Source organism: Lissotriton helveticus, chromosome 8 (assembly GCF_964261635.1).
Source record: "Lissotriton helveticus chromosome 8, aLisHel1.1, whole genome shotgun sequence".
NCBI lineage: Eukaryota > Metazoa > Chordata > Amphibia > Caudata > Salamandridae > Lissotriton > Lissotriton helveticus.
The window spans coordinates 1,221,832,697-1,221,847,414 of NC_136069.1; the positions used below are offsets into that span (position 1 = coordinate 1,221,832,697).

Below are 14,718 nucleotides of genomic sequence, written 5' to 3' on the forward strand. Positions count from 1 at the left end.
TGCTAGCCCCTGTGTCTCTATAGGCCTCAACTTTTATACCATTGATGAGGGGCTCCTGTCTGTACTTGCCCAAAGTGTTGGGACAAGTTGTGAAATTGGCAAACCCCATGCCAGTCTCACAGACAAGAGTATCTAAGTTTGGGGACCTGGTTAGGCCAGAGTCCCCAGGAACTCCCAAAGTAAATGCACCCAAATTCTTGGGGGCACTCCCACCACCTGGGGGATTACTACTAATAGTAACAGGAGGTTTGGGAATGTTACTTGGGGGTATGTTCTCCTTATTGTTATTCTTTGGGCAACTGCTGTCAGTTTTCAAATGACCCACCTGTTTACAGGGATAACAATAAGGTTTCTTCTGGTTATTAGAAGGATTCTGGGACCCACCCCCCTCAGAGGATTTTTGGGGCCCTGATGTGGTTTGATCTGAAGATTTATTCCCACCCTTCTCTTGAGGCTTGGTTGATTCCTTTTTCTGGTCACCACCTTGGTTCTTAGGCCTAATCCTGGTTCTGACCCACTTGTCTGCCCTCTTACCCAATTCTTGTGGAGAGGTCAGATCAGAGTCTACCAGGTGCTGGTGTAATAACTGGTTCTGACAATTATTTAAGACTTGCTCTCTCATAATAAGATTATACAATCCTGTGAAGTCAGTAGCCTTGCTACCCAGTAGCCAGCCTTCCAAAGCCTTAGTGGCACAATCAACAAAGTCAGACCAGTCCTGAGACTGAGTTTTCTGGGTGTCTCTGAACAGCAACCTGTACTGCTCAGTGGTTAAGCCAAACCCATCAATCAGTGCATTTTTCAGGACTTGGTAATTATTAGCATCCTCAACTCTAGTAGTGAGGAGCTTATCTCTACCTTTGCCATCAAAGGAGAGCCACAGTATAGCTGCCCACTGACTCTGGGGAATGCACTGCACAGTGCAGGCCCTCTCCAAAGCAGCCATCCATTTCTGGATGTCATCCCCTTGTTTAAAGGGGGGCACTATTTTTGTCAGGTGTTTAGTATCTAAACCCTTCTCTTTTTCTCTTGGGAGATTGCTGCCACCAGTGGGAGCTAACCCACTCATCTGCTGCTCTCTAGCAAAGGCAAGCTTTTCTTTGGCCAGGGCAAGTTCTTCCCTTTCAATCCTCAGAGCAGCCTGTCTCATTCTGGCTTAATGCTCTATTCTCTGAGGGGAAGTCAATCTCCTCTGGGGAGAGTTCCTTCTCCTCTGAGAAGAGGCATTAGAGTGCAGAGATCTATGGGAGTCCCTAGAAAGAGATCTATCTCTCCTAACTCCAAGGTTAGGCCTACTTAGGGTCAGTACTGGGGGTCCCCCAGATCCTAGCCCAAGCAAGTCTATGTTGGCCCTAGTTAGCCTTCTGACTACCTCAAGACCCTTGTCTGCCTCATCCCCAGAGAGTTCCTCAGGATCCTCCTCCTCAACTGCATTTACAGTGTTGTGGAGGTCTGGATCCCCAGTGGTACCCTCTAAGGCTGGCATATTCCCATCTAGCTGAGAAATCTTTCTCGCATCATATGTCTCTAAGAGACCTATCAGAAAGGGAATGGTGGGGTTAGACCCCTGTTTCAGTTTCCTGGAGGTACACACTTGTCTCATCTCCTGGAAACTGAGAGCTGCATATCTTGAAGTGACCTGTGGAGGGTCAATAACCACAAGGGGAGTCTCTGAAGACTCTCCATGGGTAGACATGCTTTTCTAGTGAGGTGTAAGTGGTGCACTTACCTACACTATTTGTTTGCCTACTGATCCCTTGCTAGAGTTGTAGTTTAGGGTGTGCTAGGCCCTAGGAGCTACAACAGCTGGTTCAGTAGAACTCAGAGTATTCTAAGCTAAGTTATATGTACCTTAGTACTTATGTGATCTTTCACAAGATATTCTTAGGATATGTGTGGTAAAACAACAGCAAGCTCAAATCCCAACCGCTGCTCACCAATGTGAGAAGTTGGCCTGATATATAATGTTCACTATTCTAGTGAGCACTTTGTATCAGTCCGAACAACCCTTATTGATGATTGGTTGTAAGTCAACCTTATAGACCAGCTATCCTAGTAGCATGGATACGAGCAGTCTAAGGCTAAGACTCTAGAGGGCGTGTTAAGCCAGCTGTTTTACCATCACATTACCCCTTGAACACCAAGTGAAAGGACACCACACAAGCTGTTATGAAAATAAACAGTTATTTATTTATAACAAGACTACCCTGAACTCTTTATGAGTCAGGGAGCTAAGCACATAACAAAACTCTTAAGAAAATACTTTAAGTCGCACAATTTACACAAATGCCCTAGGGGCACGAAAAACCATATACTCAGTAAGTGGAATGCGAACTACTAAAAGGTAAGTAACTATTCTCATAGACCTTAGAAACGCTAGTCCTACAATGCTAAACACTTAGATTAGTTGCAGGAGGCCTGTGGACGTCGTGTGCAGAGTGGGAACTCTCACGCGTAAGGCGGGAAAAAGTCTATGGAGGCTAGTAGTCACAAAGTTACTGTTCTCGGGCGAACCCGACTAGGTGGGTCGAAAACAAGGGTGGATCCGAACACTTAGGGTGTTGGACTATGCTGGAGCACCGGAGTACTCAGGTTACCTAGCCCAGGGGCTGCGGCTGCATAGGGTTGAAGTTGCGTCGGAAACCGTTGTTGAAGATCCAGGAGCCTGAAGAAAGAGTTGCTGGCAGGCGGCCAGTGAAGAAAGTTCGGAGTGATCCAAGCCTGGATCAGGGAAGAAGAAACCTGTAAGCAGAGGGGACAAAGTTCTGAATCACTAGCCAGTGATTTGAGTGGGCACCAGGATGGCACCGGACGAAGTCACCTCAGCCAGGTGAGTGGGCGCTGCTGGGCTCTGCAGTCTCTCGGACCAGGAGGCGTTGTCGGCGACCAGGATGGAGGTGCGAGCTGTCCCACGAAGGTTCTTGCTGTCGACGTCGCTGGACCCAGGATTGGGCAACAAGTCTTGGCAAATGCAAGGCCCACGCGGTGGACCTAAAATGGCGTCTTGAGTGGACCAGGAGGGTCCAGGGTGCTCCTCTGTTGGAGGGGAGCAAGGGCTAGTCTGGAGCAACCAGACCAGCAGTAGTTGTCGTCGTGGAGCGTCGTGAAGGGGTCACTAGCCAACGGGCAAGCGACCTGGACAACGCGGTTGGCAGCAAAGAGCAGAAGGGCCCCACGCAGATCTCGTGGATGCAGGGGGGCTGAACTTCGGTGCTGGAGCTGCTCAGGGTCGGGGCTTCTCTTACCCCAAAGCACTCAGTCGAGGGTCACTCGGGAGTCGTGCTGGACAAGCGTCGTGCAGTTCTGAAGATGGCCGGTCCCTCGAGGTCTCGTCACACCCACGGGTCACAGCTGGGCTGATGATGTAGGTTGAGGTCAGAGGTGCCAGGGAAGCCGGTTCTCGTCGTGCTGGAGCAGTCTTGATCCGAAGGAGAGACTGGCAACAAACCGCGATGCTTGGTTGGTGCCTGCTGCTGCAGGGTGACTACTCCTTAGTCACAAGGGAGAATCTTGGGAAGAAGTCTTGAGTTCCTTTCGTGGAAAGTAGTTTCAGGATTCAAAGATGATCTGATTTGGAAGGGGGCCAGTTTCTACCTTTATCCTGCAAAAAGGGGCTGGCACGCGACTAAGTCCTGCCCTATGGGTGGGACTAGGAGGGGGGTGGTTACACCCCTCTCCTTTGGCGGGCTTTCCCCAGGCCAGGGGCTGGAGTGCCCCTGGAACTGGTTTCAGCCGGCCTATGCACAGTGAGCACCGGGGTGCCACTTGCAGTCACCTTCCTCTAAAGCCCTGCCTACCTAGGATACACAAAATCCTGTCTGGGACGGTGCTGGCACCGCCCCTGGCAGGAAACCCTTTGTCCTTGCCTCCTGGGCTGGGAGGACTCCCAGCAGCAGGAGGGCAGACTTGTGTCTCGGTGGCAGCATCCATTTTGTGGAGCTAAGGCTCTGTCTGACTTTAACCGGGGTTACAGGTTACATACATGTCGTGTCCCTCTAGAAGGGTGGAATGCTAACCCCGTCGCCAGAATTGGCGAGGGGTTAGTATTCCAATTCGTATGACACCTTACTCGACATGTTTTGATAAAGCGATACCAGAGTTGGCATATAACCGCGAGGATTATAATGCACTTAAGAGTATATGGTATGCGATTTCATGGAAACGGCTAAGGGATGGATCCCGAAAGCCGCAGACAGGCTCAGCTCATGCCAGAGCACTATCTCACACGATTCCAAGCACTCTGCCTTCAGGATTGTCATGGCCTGCCATAGGAGTGACTGATAGGAGATCTGTGTGTCCATTTTTGGTTAGATATAGGTATACTATATCTAAAGCAAAGGGTGATTACACCACCTTGCCCCAGCTGTCGTGCAGCCAGTTGTGTCAGATTTGGATGGCCAGCCAGGGGTGGCATAATACATGCTGCAGCCCCTGGTAGGCCCTGGGTACACCTATGCCCTGGGTACCTAAGGTACACTGTACAGGGACTGATAAGGTGACTCAGTATCCAATTAGATATGTACCTAGGGTACATGGAATCCATTTTACAGAGAGAGCAGTAGGCCTGGGGTCCTGAATAGCAGGGCCCCAGGTCAACTAAGTCAGAAAACCAGCAAAACACCAGGCAAAAAGTTGGGGGCAACCATAGTCAGGGATCTACCTTCCTACACTGCACAAGCTGGGGTTTTCCATCAATGTGCCGAAATCACACCTGTGTCCCTCTCAAAAGCTCCTTTTCATCGGAGCGGTTCTCGACTCGGTGCAGTTTCGGGTTTATCCTCCGGAACGGCGAGTCCGGGATATACAGGCTTTGATTCCCATCTTTCAGCCGTTATCCCGGGTTTCGGTCAGGTTGACGCTGCGGCTGCTGGGGCTGATGGCTTCCTGCATCCTTCTGGTGCATCACGCCCGGTGGCGGATGCGGGCTCTGCAGTGGGACCTGAAGTTTCAGTGGGCCCAGCATCAGGGCAACTTGTCCGACCATGTCTTGATCTCGGAGGGCACTGCGAGACAACTGCAGTGGTGGCTTACGGACCGCGATTGGGTCAGAGGCAGATCCCTCTCCCTTCCCCAACCGGAGCACGTGGTTGTGAAGGACGCGTCCCTCCAGGGCTGGGGAGGCCACTTGGGAGAGGCGGAGATCAGAGGCATCTGGTCTCCGGCGGAGTCCCGGCTCCATATAAACCTGTTGGAGCTGCGGGCGATCCGTCTAGCACTGAAGGCATTCCTCCCCTTTGTCAACGGGAGTGTAGTGCAGGTGTTCACGGACAACAACACCGCCATGTGGTACTGCAACAAGCAGGGCGGAGTGGGGTCGTGGACCCTTTGCCAGGAGGCTCTGCGTCTCTGGAAATGGCTGGAACGTCAGAGCGTGACTCTGACGGTTCAACACCTGGCAGGTTCTCTGAACGCCAGGGCGGACGAACTCAGCCGTCGGTGCTCGGTGGATCACGAATGGCGTCTGAACTCGGACGTGGCGAAAGGCCTCTTTCTGCAATGGGGAGAGCCTTGGTTAGATCTATTTGCCACAGAAGAGAACGCGCAATGTCATCAGTTCTGCGCGTTGGAGTTTCCAAGACGGCACTCGCACGGCGACGCCTTTCGGCGCGCATGGAGTTGCAGTCTATTGTACGCCTTTCCACCTATACCACTTCTGCCCAGAGTGCTGAAGAAGAACAGGCGCGACCGGGCCCAAGTTATCCTTGTGGCTCCGGACTGGGCTCGAAGGTACTGGTATCCCGAGCTACTCAGCATGTCAGTCGGTCCCTCAATCCGCCTGCCCCTTCTGGAGGACCTTCTGTCGCAGCAGCAGGGGACGGTCCTCCACCCGAACCTGTCCAGTCTCCACCTCCATGCGTGGAGATTGAGCGGCGACAGTTGAGGCCATTTGACTTGCCTCCTGAAGTTTGTGATGTGATTCTGGTAGCCAGGCGTCCCTCCACAAAGTCGGTATACGCCTGCCGGTGGAACAGATTTGTGGCATGGTGCACAGCAAAGGCTGTGGACCCTCTTTCTGCCCCTCTCTCAGAGGTTCTCCTCTTTCTTCTCTCTCTTGCCCAGCAGGGCTCTGCTCTGGGCACTATCAAGGGCTACCTTTCTGCCCTTTCGGCCTTTCTAAGGCTGCCTGATCAACCTTCTTTGTTCAAGTCCCCTATTGTAAAGAGATTCTTGAAAGGCATCACGCACATGTAACCACCTGTTCCGTTTGTGATGCCTCAGTGGGACTTGAACCTGGTTCTGACCTTCTTGATGTGTGCTTCCTTTGAGCCACTTCATTCCTGTCCTCTCTGTCTCCTGACTTTAAAGACGGCCTTCCTGGTTGCCATCACCTCTGCCAGGAGAGTGAGTGAGCTCCAGGCTCTTTCTGTCAAACCTCCTTTCATGTCCATTCATCCAGACAAGGTGGTTCTGAGAACTAGACCTTCTTTCCTGCCCAAAGTAGTCTCTACTTTTCACATCGGGCAGTCCATCACCTTACCCTCCTTCTTCCCGCCTCCACATCCTTCAAAGGATGAAGAGCGGCTCCATCGTCTGGACCCAAAACGTGCGCTTCCATTTTATATGGATCGCACTCGCCAGTTCCGGGTGGATGACTGTAGGAAGGTAGATCCCTGACTATGGTTGCCCCCAACTTTTTGCCTGGTGTTTTGCTGGTTTTCTGACTTAGTTGACCTGGGACCCTGCTATTCAGGGCCCCAGGCCTACTGCTCTCTCTGTAAAATGGATTCCATGTACCTTAGGTACATATCTAAATTGGATACTGAGTCACCTTATCAGTCCCTGTACAGTGTACCTTAGGTACCCAGGGCATAGGTGTACCCAGGGCCTACCAGGGGCTGCAGCATGTATTATGCCACCCCTGGCTGGCCATCCAAATCTGACACAACTGGCTGCTTGACAGCTGGGGCAAGGTGGTGTACTCACCCCTTGCTTTAGATATAGTATACCTATATCTAACCCTAAAATGGACACACAGATCTCCTATCAGTCACTCCTATGGCAGGCCTTAACAATCCTGAAGGCAGAGTGCTTGGAATCGTGTGAGATGGTGCTCTGGCATGAGCTGAGCCTGTCTGCGGCTTTCGGGATCCATCCCTTAGCCGTTTCCATGATATCGCATACCATATACTCTTAAGTGCATTATAATCCTCGCGGTTATATGCCAACTCTGGTATCGCTTTATCAAAACATGTCAAGTAAGGTGTCATACGAATTGGAATACTAACCCCTCACCAATTCTGGCGACGGGGTTAGCATTCCACCCTTCTAGAGGGACACGACATGTATGTAACCCCTAACCCCGGTTAAAATCAGACAGAGCCTTAGCATCCACAAAATGGATGCTGCCACCGAGACACAAGTCTGCCCTCCTGCTGCTGGGAGTCCTCCCAGAGCAGGAGATAAGGACAAAGGGTTTCCTGCCAGGGGCGGTGCCAGCACCGTCCCAGACAGGGTTTGTGTATTGTAGGTAGGCAGGGCTTCAGAGGAAGGTGACTGCACGTGGCACCCCGGTGCTCACTGTGCATAGGCTGGCTGGAACCAGTTCCAGGGTCACTCCAGACCCTGTGCTGGGGAAAAGCCCGCCAAGGAAGTGGGTGTAACCACCCCCCTCCTAGTCCCACCCCTAGGGCAGGACTTAGTCGCGTGCCAGCCCCTTTTTACAGGATAAAGGTAGGAACTGGCCCCCTTCCAAATCAGATCATCTTTGAATCCTGAAACTACTTTCCACGAAAGGAACTCAAGACTTCTTCCTAAGATTTCTCCCTTGTGACTAAGGAGTAGTCACCCTGCATCCGCAGGCACCATCTTAAGAACACTGCGGTCTGCTGCAAGTCTCTCCTCCGGATCAAGACTGCCCAGCTCGACGAGAACCGGCTTCCCTGGCACCTCCGACCTCTACCTACATCATCAGTCACGCTGAGATTCGTGGGTGTGACGAGACCTCGAGGGACCGGCCATCTTCAAGACTGCACGACTTCTGCACAGCAAGCCCGGCGAGTAATTTCCTGGTGAGTGCTTTGGGGTCCGAGAAGCCCCGACCCTGAGCAGCTCCAGCACCGAAGTGCAGCCTCCCAGCATCTCCACGATCTGCGTGGGGCCCTTCTGCTTTTTGCTGCTCACCGCGTTGTTTGGCTACTAGCCCGCTGGCTTGTGGCCTTCTGAACGACGCCCGACGACATCACTGCTGCTAGTCTGGTTGCTCCAGACTGGCCCTTGCTTCCCTCCATCGGAGAAGTACCCTGGACCCTCTTGGTCCGGTTAAGACGCCATTTTAGGTCCACCGCGTGGGCCTTGCATTTGCCAAGACTTGTTGCCCAATCATGGGTCCAGCGACGTCGACAGCAAGAACCTTCGTGGGACAGCTCGCACCTCCATCCTGGTCGCCGACAACGCCTCCTGGTCCGAGAGACTGCAGAGCCCAGCAGCGCCCACTCACCTGACTGCGGTGACTTCGCCCGGTGCCATCCTGGTGCCCACTTAATCACTGGCTAGTGATTCAAGAACTTGGTCCCCTCTGCTTTCAGGTTTTCTTCTTCCTTGATCCAGGCTTGGATCCATCGAACTTTCCTTCACTGGTCGCCTGCCAGCAACTTCCTTCTTCCAGGCTCCTGGTCCGGCAACGAGATTCCCGACGTCTTTTCAGACCTATGCATCTGCAGCCCCTGGGCTAGGTAACTTCGGCACTTCGGTGTCCCAGCATAGCCTCACTATCCTAGGGTCAGGATCCACTGTCGTTTTCTCCCTACCAGGTCGGGTTCGCCCGTGAACACTAACTTTGCCTTTACTAGCTTCCATAGACTTTGTCCCGCATCCCGCGTGAGAGTGCACACTCTGCACCCGAGTCCCCTAGGTCTCCTAGAAGTAATCTAACGATTCCCTAGTCAAGTCCTAGCGATTCCAAAGCCTATTAGTACTGTACTTACCTGCTAGTAATTTCGCATTCCACTTTTAGAGTATATGGTTTTTCGTGCCCCTCGGGCATTTGTGTATAACGTGCTAACTTAAGTATTTTCGTAAGAGTTTTGTTGTGTGCCTAGCACCCTGTCCTCATAAAGAGTACAGGGTTGTTGTGATTCTAATAAATACACTGTTTATTTTCATAACACTTGTGTGGTGTCCTTTCACTGGGTGTTCAAGGGGTAATGTGATGGTAAAACAGCTGGCTTAACACGCCCTCTAGAGTCTTAGCCTTAGACTGCTCGTATCCATGCTACTAGGATAGCTGGTCTATAAGGTTGACTTACAACCAATCATCAATAAGGGTTGTTTGGACTGATATATAGTGATCACTAGAATAGTGAACACTGCACATCAGGCCAACTTCTCACAATGACCAACTGTTTGTTGGCTACGTGGGTGCGAAGAAGGGACGGGCGGTGCATAAACGGACCATCTCTCGGTGGGTCGTCCTGTGCATCAAAGCGTGCTACTCTTTGGCTCGGAAGGAGCCTCCTGTTGGGCTGAGGGCCCATTCCACTCGGGCCACGGCGGCTACTACTGCCCTGGGCCGGGGAGTCCCCTTGCAGGACATTTGTCAGGCGGCTACGTGGGCCTCGCTGCACACGTTTGCAAGGCACTACTGCCTGGACAGTCAAGTCCGGAGGGATGGCTTCTTTGGCCGTTCTGTCCTCCAGGACTTTCTGGTGTAAGCTGTATTGGTTCGCAGACCCACCACCGGGGGTGATATTGCTGGGGTATCTATTCTAAGGTAAGGAATCTAATACTAACCTGTTTCTTTCAGATGAACAAGTTACTTACCTTCGGTAACGATATATCTGTAAGAAACAGTAGTTAGTATTAGATTCCTTACCGCCCCACCCATCCTCCCCGTTCTGCGAACTGATACATAGGGTTAAGGTCATCCCCTTCAGGGCCCTAGTTTCGCATGGCACCAGTGTTGGTTCTTACATGGCTCTGTGTGTTCTGGCGTGGAAAAGCTGTGTGCAAAGAACTGACGTCAGCGCGCGGAGGCGGCGTCTATATACTCCAGCGACGTCATCACGGCGCACGACGCCAACGACGGACGCGGAGCCGCAGGGGACGCCTGCAGACGACGCCTACCGACGCGCAGGGGTACTGCTACGCAAAAGTTTCCGGATCCAGACTGACGCCTGGGGATATTCTAAGGTAAGGAATCTAATACTAACTACTGTTTCTTACAGATATATCGTTACCGAAGGTAAGTAACTTGTTCGTCATGACCAGCCCATTGCTTTTATAAGCAGAAGGCTGACCCCTAGAGAGAAACGTTGGTCAGCTATTAAGAGGGAGGTCTTTGCTGTGGTTTGGGCCCTGAAGAAGTTGAGGCCATACTTGTTTGGAACTCACTTCAAGATTCAGACCGACCATAAGCCCCTCTTATGGCTAAATCAGATGAAGGGTGAAAACCCCAAACTTCTTAGGTGGTCCATTTCCCTACAGGGGATGGACTTTACAGTGGAGCACAGACCAGGGACTGACCATGGCAATGCAGATGGTCTCTCCAGGTATTTCCATTTAGAACAGGAAGACTCACCTGGTCAAGGTTAGTTGAATGTCCCTAAGTTTGGGGGGGTTATGTAGGAGAGTGGGGTCTGCAATCCTATGGTCACCCCAGATTTTTGCTTTTTGCTTCACTGGTTTACGACTTTCCCTGGCTGTGGGCCTGCTAATCAGACCCACAGCCTAGCTGTTCTCTCTCTAAATTGACAACCATGTACTTTAGGTGCATTTACCAATTGGTACTGGGCCACCTTATCAGTCCCTGTACAGTGTACCTTAGGTATCCAGGGCATAGGTGTCCCCAGGGCCTACCAGGGGCTGAAGCATGTATTATGCCACCCCTGGCTGGCCATCTAAACTGACACAACTGGCTGCACGACAGCTGGGGCAAGGTGGTGTACTCACCCTTTGCTGTAGATGTAGTATACCTATATCTAACCCTAAAATGGACACATATCCTCCTATCAGTCACTCCTATGGCAGGCCTTAACAATCCTGAAGGCAGAGTGCTTGGAATTATGTGAGATGGTGCTCTGGCATGAGCTGAGCCCGTCTGCAGCTAGCGGAACCAAGTCCTAATAGATGTTCCCTTATAACGCTATACCATATACTCTTAAGTGCATTATCAACCTTGCGGTTAAATGCTAACTCTGGTATAACATTATCAAAACATGTCAAGTAAGGTGTCATACGAATTGGAATACTACCCCCTCGCCAATTCTGGCGACGGGGGTAGCATTCCACCCTTCTAGAGGGACACGACATGTATGTAACTGCGAACCCCGGTTAAAGGTAACTCGAGCCTTGGCATCACAAAATGGATGCTGCCACCACAGACACAAGTCTGACCTCCTGCTGCTGGGAGTCCTTCCAGCGAGGGAGGCTTGGACAAAGGGTTTCCTGCCTTGGGAGGTGCTAGCACCACCCCAGACAGGATTTTGTGTATTGGGTAGGATAGGCCTGAAAGGAATGAGACATGCCTGGGGCACACAAGGTGTCCTGTGCATACACCGGTTCAAACCAGTTGCTGGGGCATCCCTGCCCCAGCTCTGGCGCGAAACCGGAAAAAGGATAGGGGGTGTAACCACCCCCTTCCTGGTCCCACCCAGGGGAGGGACCTAGTCAGTAGTGCAGCCCCCTTTAGCAGGATAAAGGTAGGAGCTGGTCACATTCCAAATTAGATTAATCCTGAACTACTCTATAAGAAGAAACTTTGGACTTTGACGTTCTGCTCCACAGAAGACTGAAGAAATCTCCCTTGTGGGCAAGGAGTGTCCACCCTGCAACTGCAGGCACCATCAAGCGGCCAGCGGCTTCCCTTTGTCGTCTTCCTTCAAGGATCCAGACTTCAGAGCCCGACGAGACCCGGACTCCTAGACCTCTCCGACCTCAACCTACATCTGCAGCACAGCTGAGATCCGTGGGTGCGACGAGACACGTGGGACCGGCCATCTTGAAAGAACCTGCACTTCGCTTTCAGCACGACTCCCGAGGTAAACTTGACCAAGTGCTTTGGGGACTGAGAAGCCCCAGCCCCGAGCAGCCCCTGCACCGAAGATCAGCCCTCCAGCATCCACAAGATCTGCGTGGGGCCCTTCTGCTTGTTTGCTGCTCGACGCGTTGTCTGGTCACTTGCCGGCTGGCTAGTGGCCTCCTAGACGACGAACTATCTTTGCTGCTGGTCTGGTTGCTCCAGACTGGCCCTTGCTCCCTTCCAAAAGAGGGGCACCCCAGACTCTCCTAGTCCGCACCAGACGCTTTCTCCACTCACCGCGTGGGTTGCCTTTGCCAAGGCCTGTTGACGCCGATTCCGGATCCAACACCGTCGACAGCGAGAGCCTGCGTTGGACAGCTCGTGCCTCCATCCTGGTCGTCGAAGACACCTCCTGGTCCACGTGGCTGCAGAGTCAAGCGTCCACTCTTCACCTGATCACGACGATGACATCTGGTTCCTTCCTGGTTCCACTCCAGTCACTGGCTAGTGACTGTGAACACTGTCCCCTCTGCTTTCAGGTCCTCTTCTTCACCGATCCACCATTGGATCGCACCGGACATCTTCCTCCTGGTCGCCTGCAGCATCTTTTCTTTCAGGCTCCATTGACTTCAACGCGAGAACCCGAAACACTTCGACACCTATGCACCCGCAGCCCGTGGGTGAGGTAACGAGAGCATTTCAGTGCTCAAGGGTAGTTTAACTGTCCTAGTGTCCAGTTCCACAGTCGTTTTAGTCCTAACTAGTCAGGATTGTCCGTACTTACCTTTAACTTGAACTGTATTGTCCATAGACGTTGTTACGCATCTCGCGTGTGAGTTCACACTCTGCACACGCGTTCCGTGGGCCTCCTATTACTTACCTAGAGTTAGTGTAGCGTGGTCCCAACGATCCTACAACCTCTGGACAGCTCCATTCCTTTTATCGACTTTCACATTCCACTTACTTAGTATATAGTTTGCCGTGCCCCTAGGGCACCATTGTAATTTTGTGCAACTTGTCGTATTTTTCCTAAGAGATTGTCATGTGCTTAGCCCTCTGACCTCATAAAGAGTTCAGAAGTGTTTGTTATTAATAAATATATTGTTTATTTTCATAACAACCTGTGTGGTGTCCTTTCATCTGGTATTCAAGGGGTTATATTGTGGTAAAACAGCTGTATTCACATGCCAAAAGAGTTTAGCCTAAGACTGCTTTGTCCATGCGACCATTAGGATAGCTGGTCTATAAGGTTGACTTACAACCAATCACCATAAGGGTTGTTTGGACTGATACAAGGTGATCACTAGAATTAGTGAGCATCATATATCAGGCCAACTTCTCACACTAAACATTTATAATAATGTGTGCCGTGTGCAAAGGAAGCAGAAAGGAAAAATGGCGTTTAAACTTCTAATAAGCTCATGCTAACTTAACACAGTGTAAAGGCATGGTCCATCTCCATGACACCCTCCCTTGATCCGAGCACGGTTAAGATAAAGGGCAAATTTGGAAAGCAGAGTTCTAGAACGACAGTCAGAACCAAGTTCAAATTGCCACAGGGAAAAATACGGGAACAAAAAACCTCATAATTGGAATGTAGTTCAAATTCAATAATTCTAGCCATGGACATAGTGAAGTCAATAGGTCTGGGCAGAAAAAAATGAAGCTCAGTAAAAAAAATATATATATATCCGATGTCCAACTTGTGACCTCGGTCATGGAAGAGAGAGAAGTGGTGACACATCTCAATCCAACAATGAATATGCAAAATATGCAGCAACAGCCTCCAATAGGAAGTCACTGTTCTCATCCAAAAAGATGTCAGCCATCCAATTCAACAAAGGGAAAGAACATACATGTTCCTCAATTACCGGAGCCTCTAGCTCCATCAGAGGGCAACTCGGTGTTTCTTCAATGAAGCTGCGTGCCAAGAAATCTTGCGCCGCTGTGAAAACATTCCAACCTTCCAGGACTCCATGTATCGCTGCAAAGTCCATAATCCCTCCGCCAGAACAAAGCAATTCATGAGCAACTAAGGGGCTCATAAGCTGACCATAATCCTCATTGGGAGACACCGTATTGCAGAGACACAAATCCAGGGCCCAGTCGAAATTGCAACTCAGGCAATGAAAGACAGGCTGGATGCATAAAAAATAGGAAAATCGAAACGATAATCCATAAGCCGCACTCAATGTAGCAAGAGGCAGCGCTCCATAATATTCAAGCATTTGGTTGCGGAGCAGCAACAGTTGTGACAGTCCTTCTTGCAACACAGGACGTGCATCCATTTTGAAATAAACAAAACAGCAGAAGAACGCCTGCAGTCAGAGCTAGCATTAAGGGGAATCCACCAAACAGGCTGTAAAAAATCGAATGAAAAAATGACGGGAACACACCAAATATAGTTTGAAAAGAAGTCACAAGGCCAGTGCTTACAACTTTAAAAAGTGTGCCAGTCCTGTGGTGGAGGATGCATTAAAGATAGTGTGAATTAACTCACCGAAATGCAAAGGCAGATCTGTATTTAATAAAGCACGCACCTCTGTGCTGGTGTTTGCCACGTGAAGGACGAATGTCTCACGAGCAGATGTGAGGGCAACTTCCTTCTTGACAATAGAGCTCTTATGTGACTCATCTTGTGGAACTCTGCTTTCAAGGTCAGAATCGTCGGCCAGATGGAAACCTCAAGCTTCCCATGTGGAGGAGGGTACATTACATTTTTACAGCAAACCACTCTCTCACTGACGGTAACCACATAAGGA

General features: G+C 50.9%; 1 protein-coding gene across 14 annotated transcripts in view; it reads left to right on the forward strand.

Moving 5' to 3' along the window:
- Nucleotides 1–14,718, forward strand: part of LOC144773261 (uncharacterized) — a 7,170,044-nt gene that overhangs the window by 3,488,905 nt on the left and 3,666,421 nt on the right. The window lies entirely within an intron of this gene.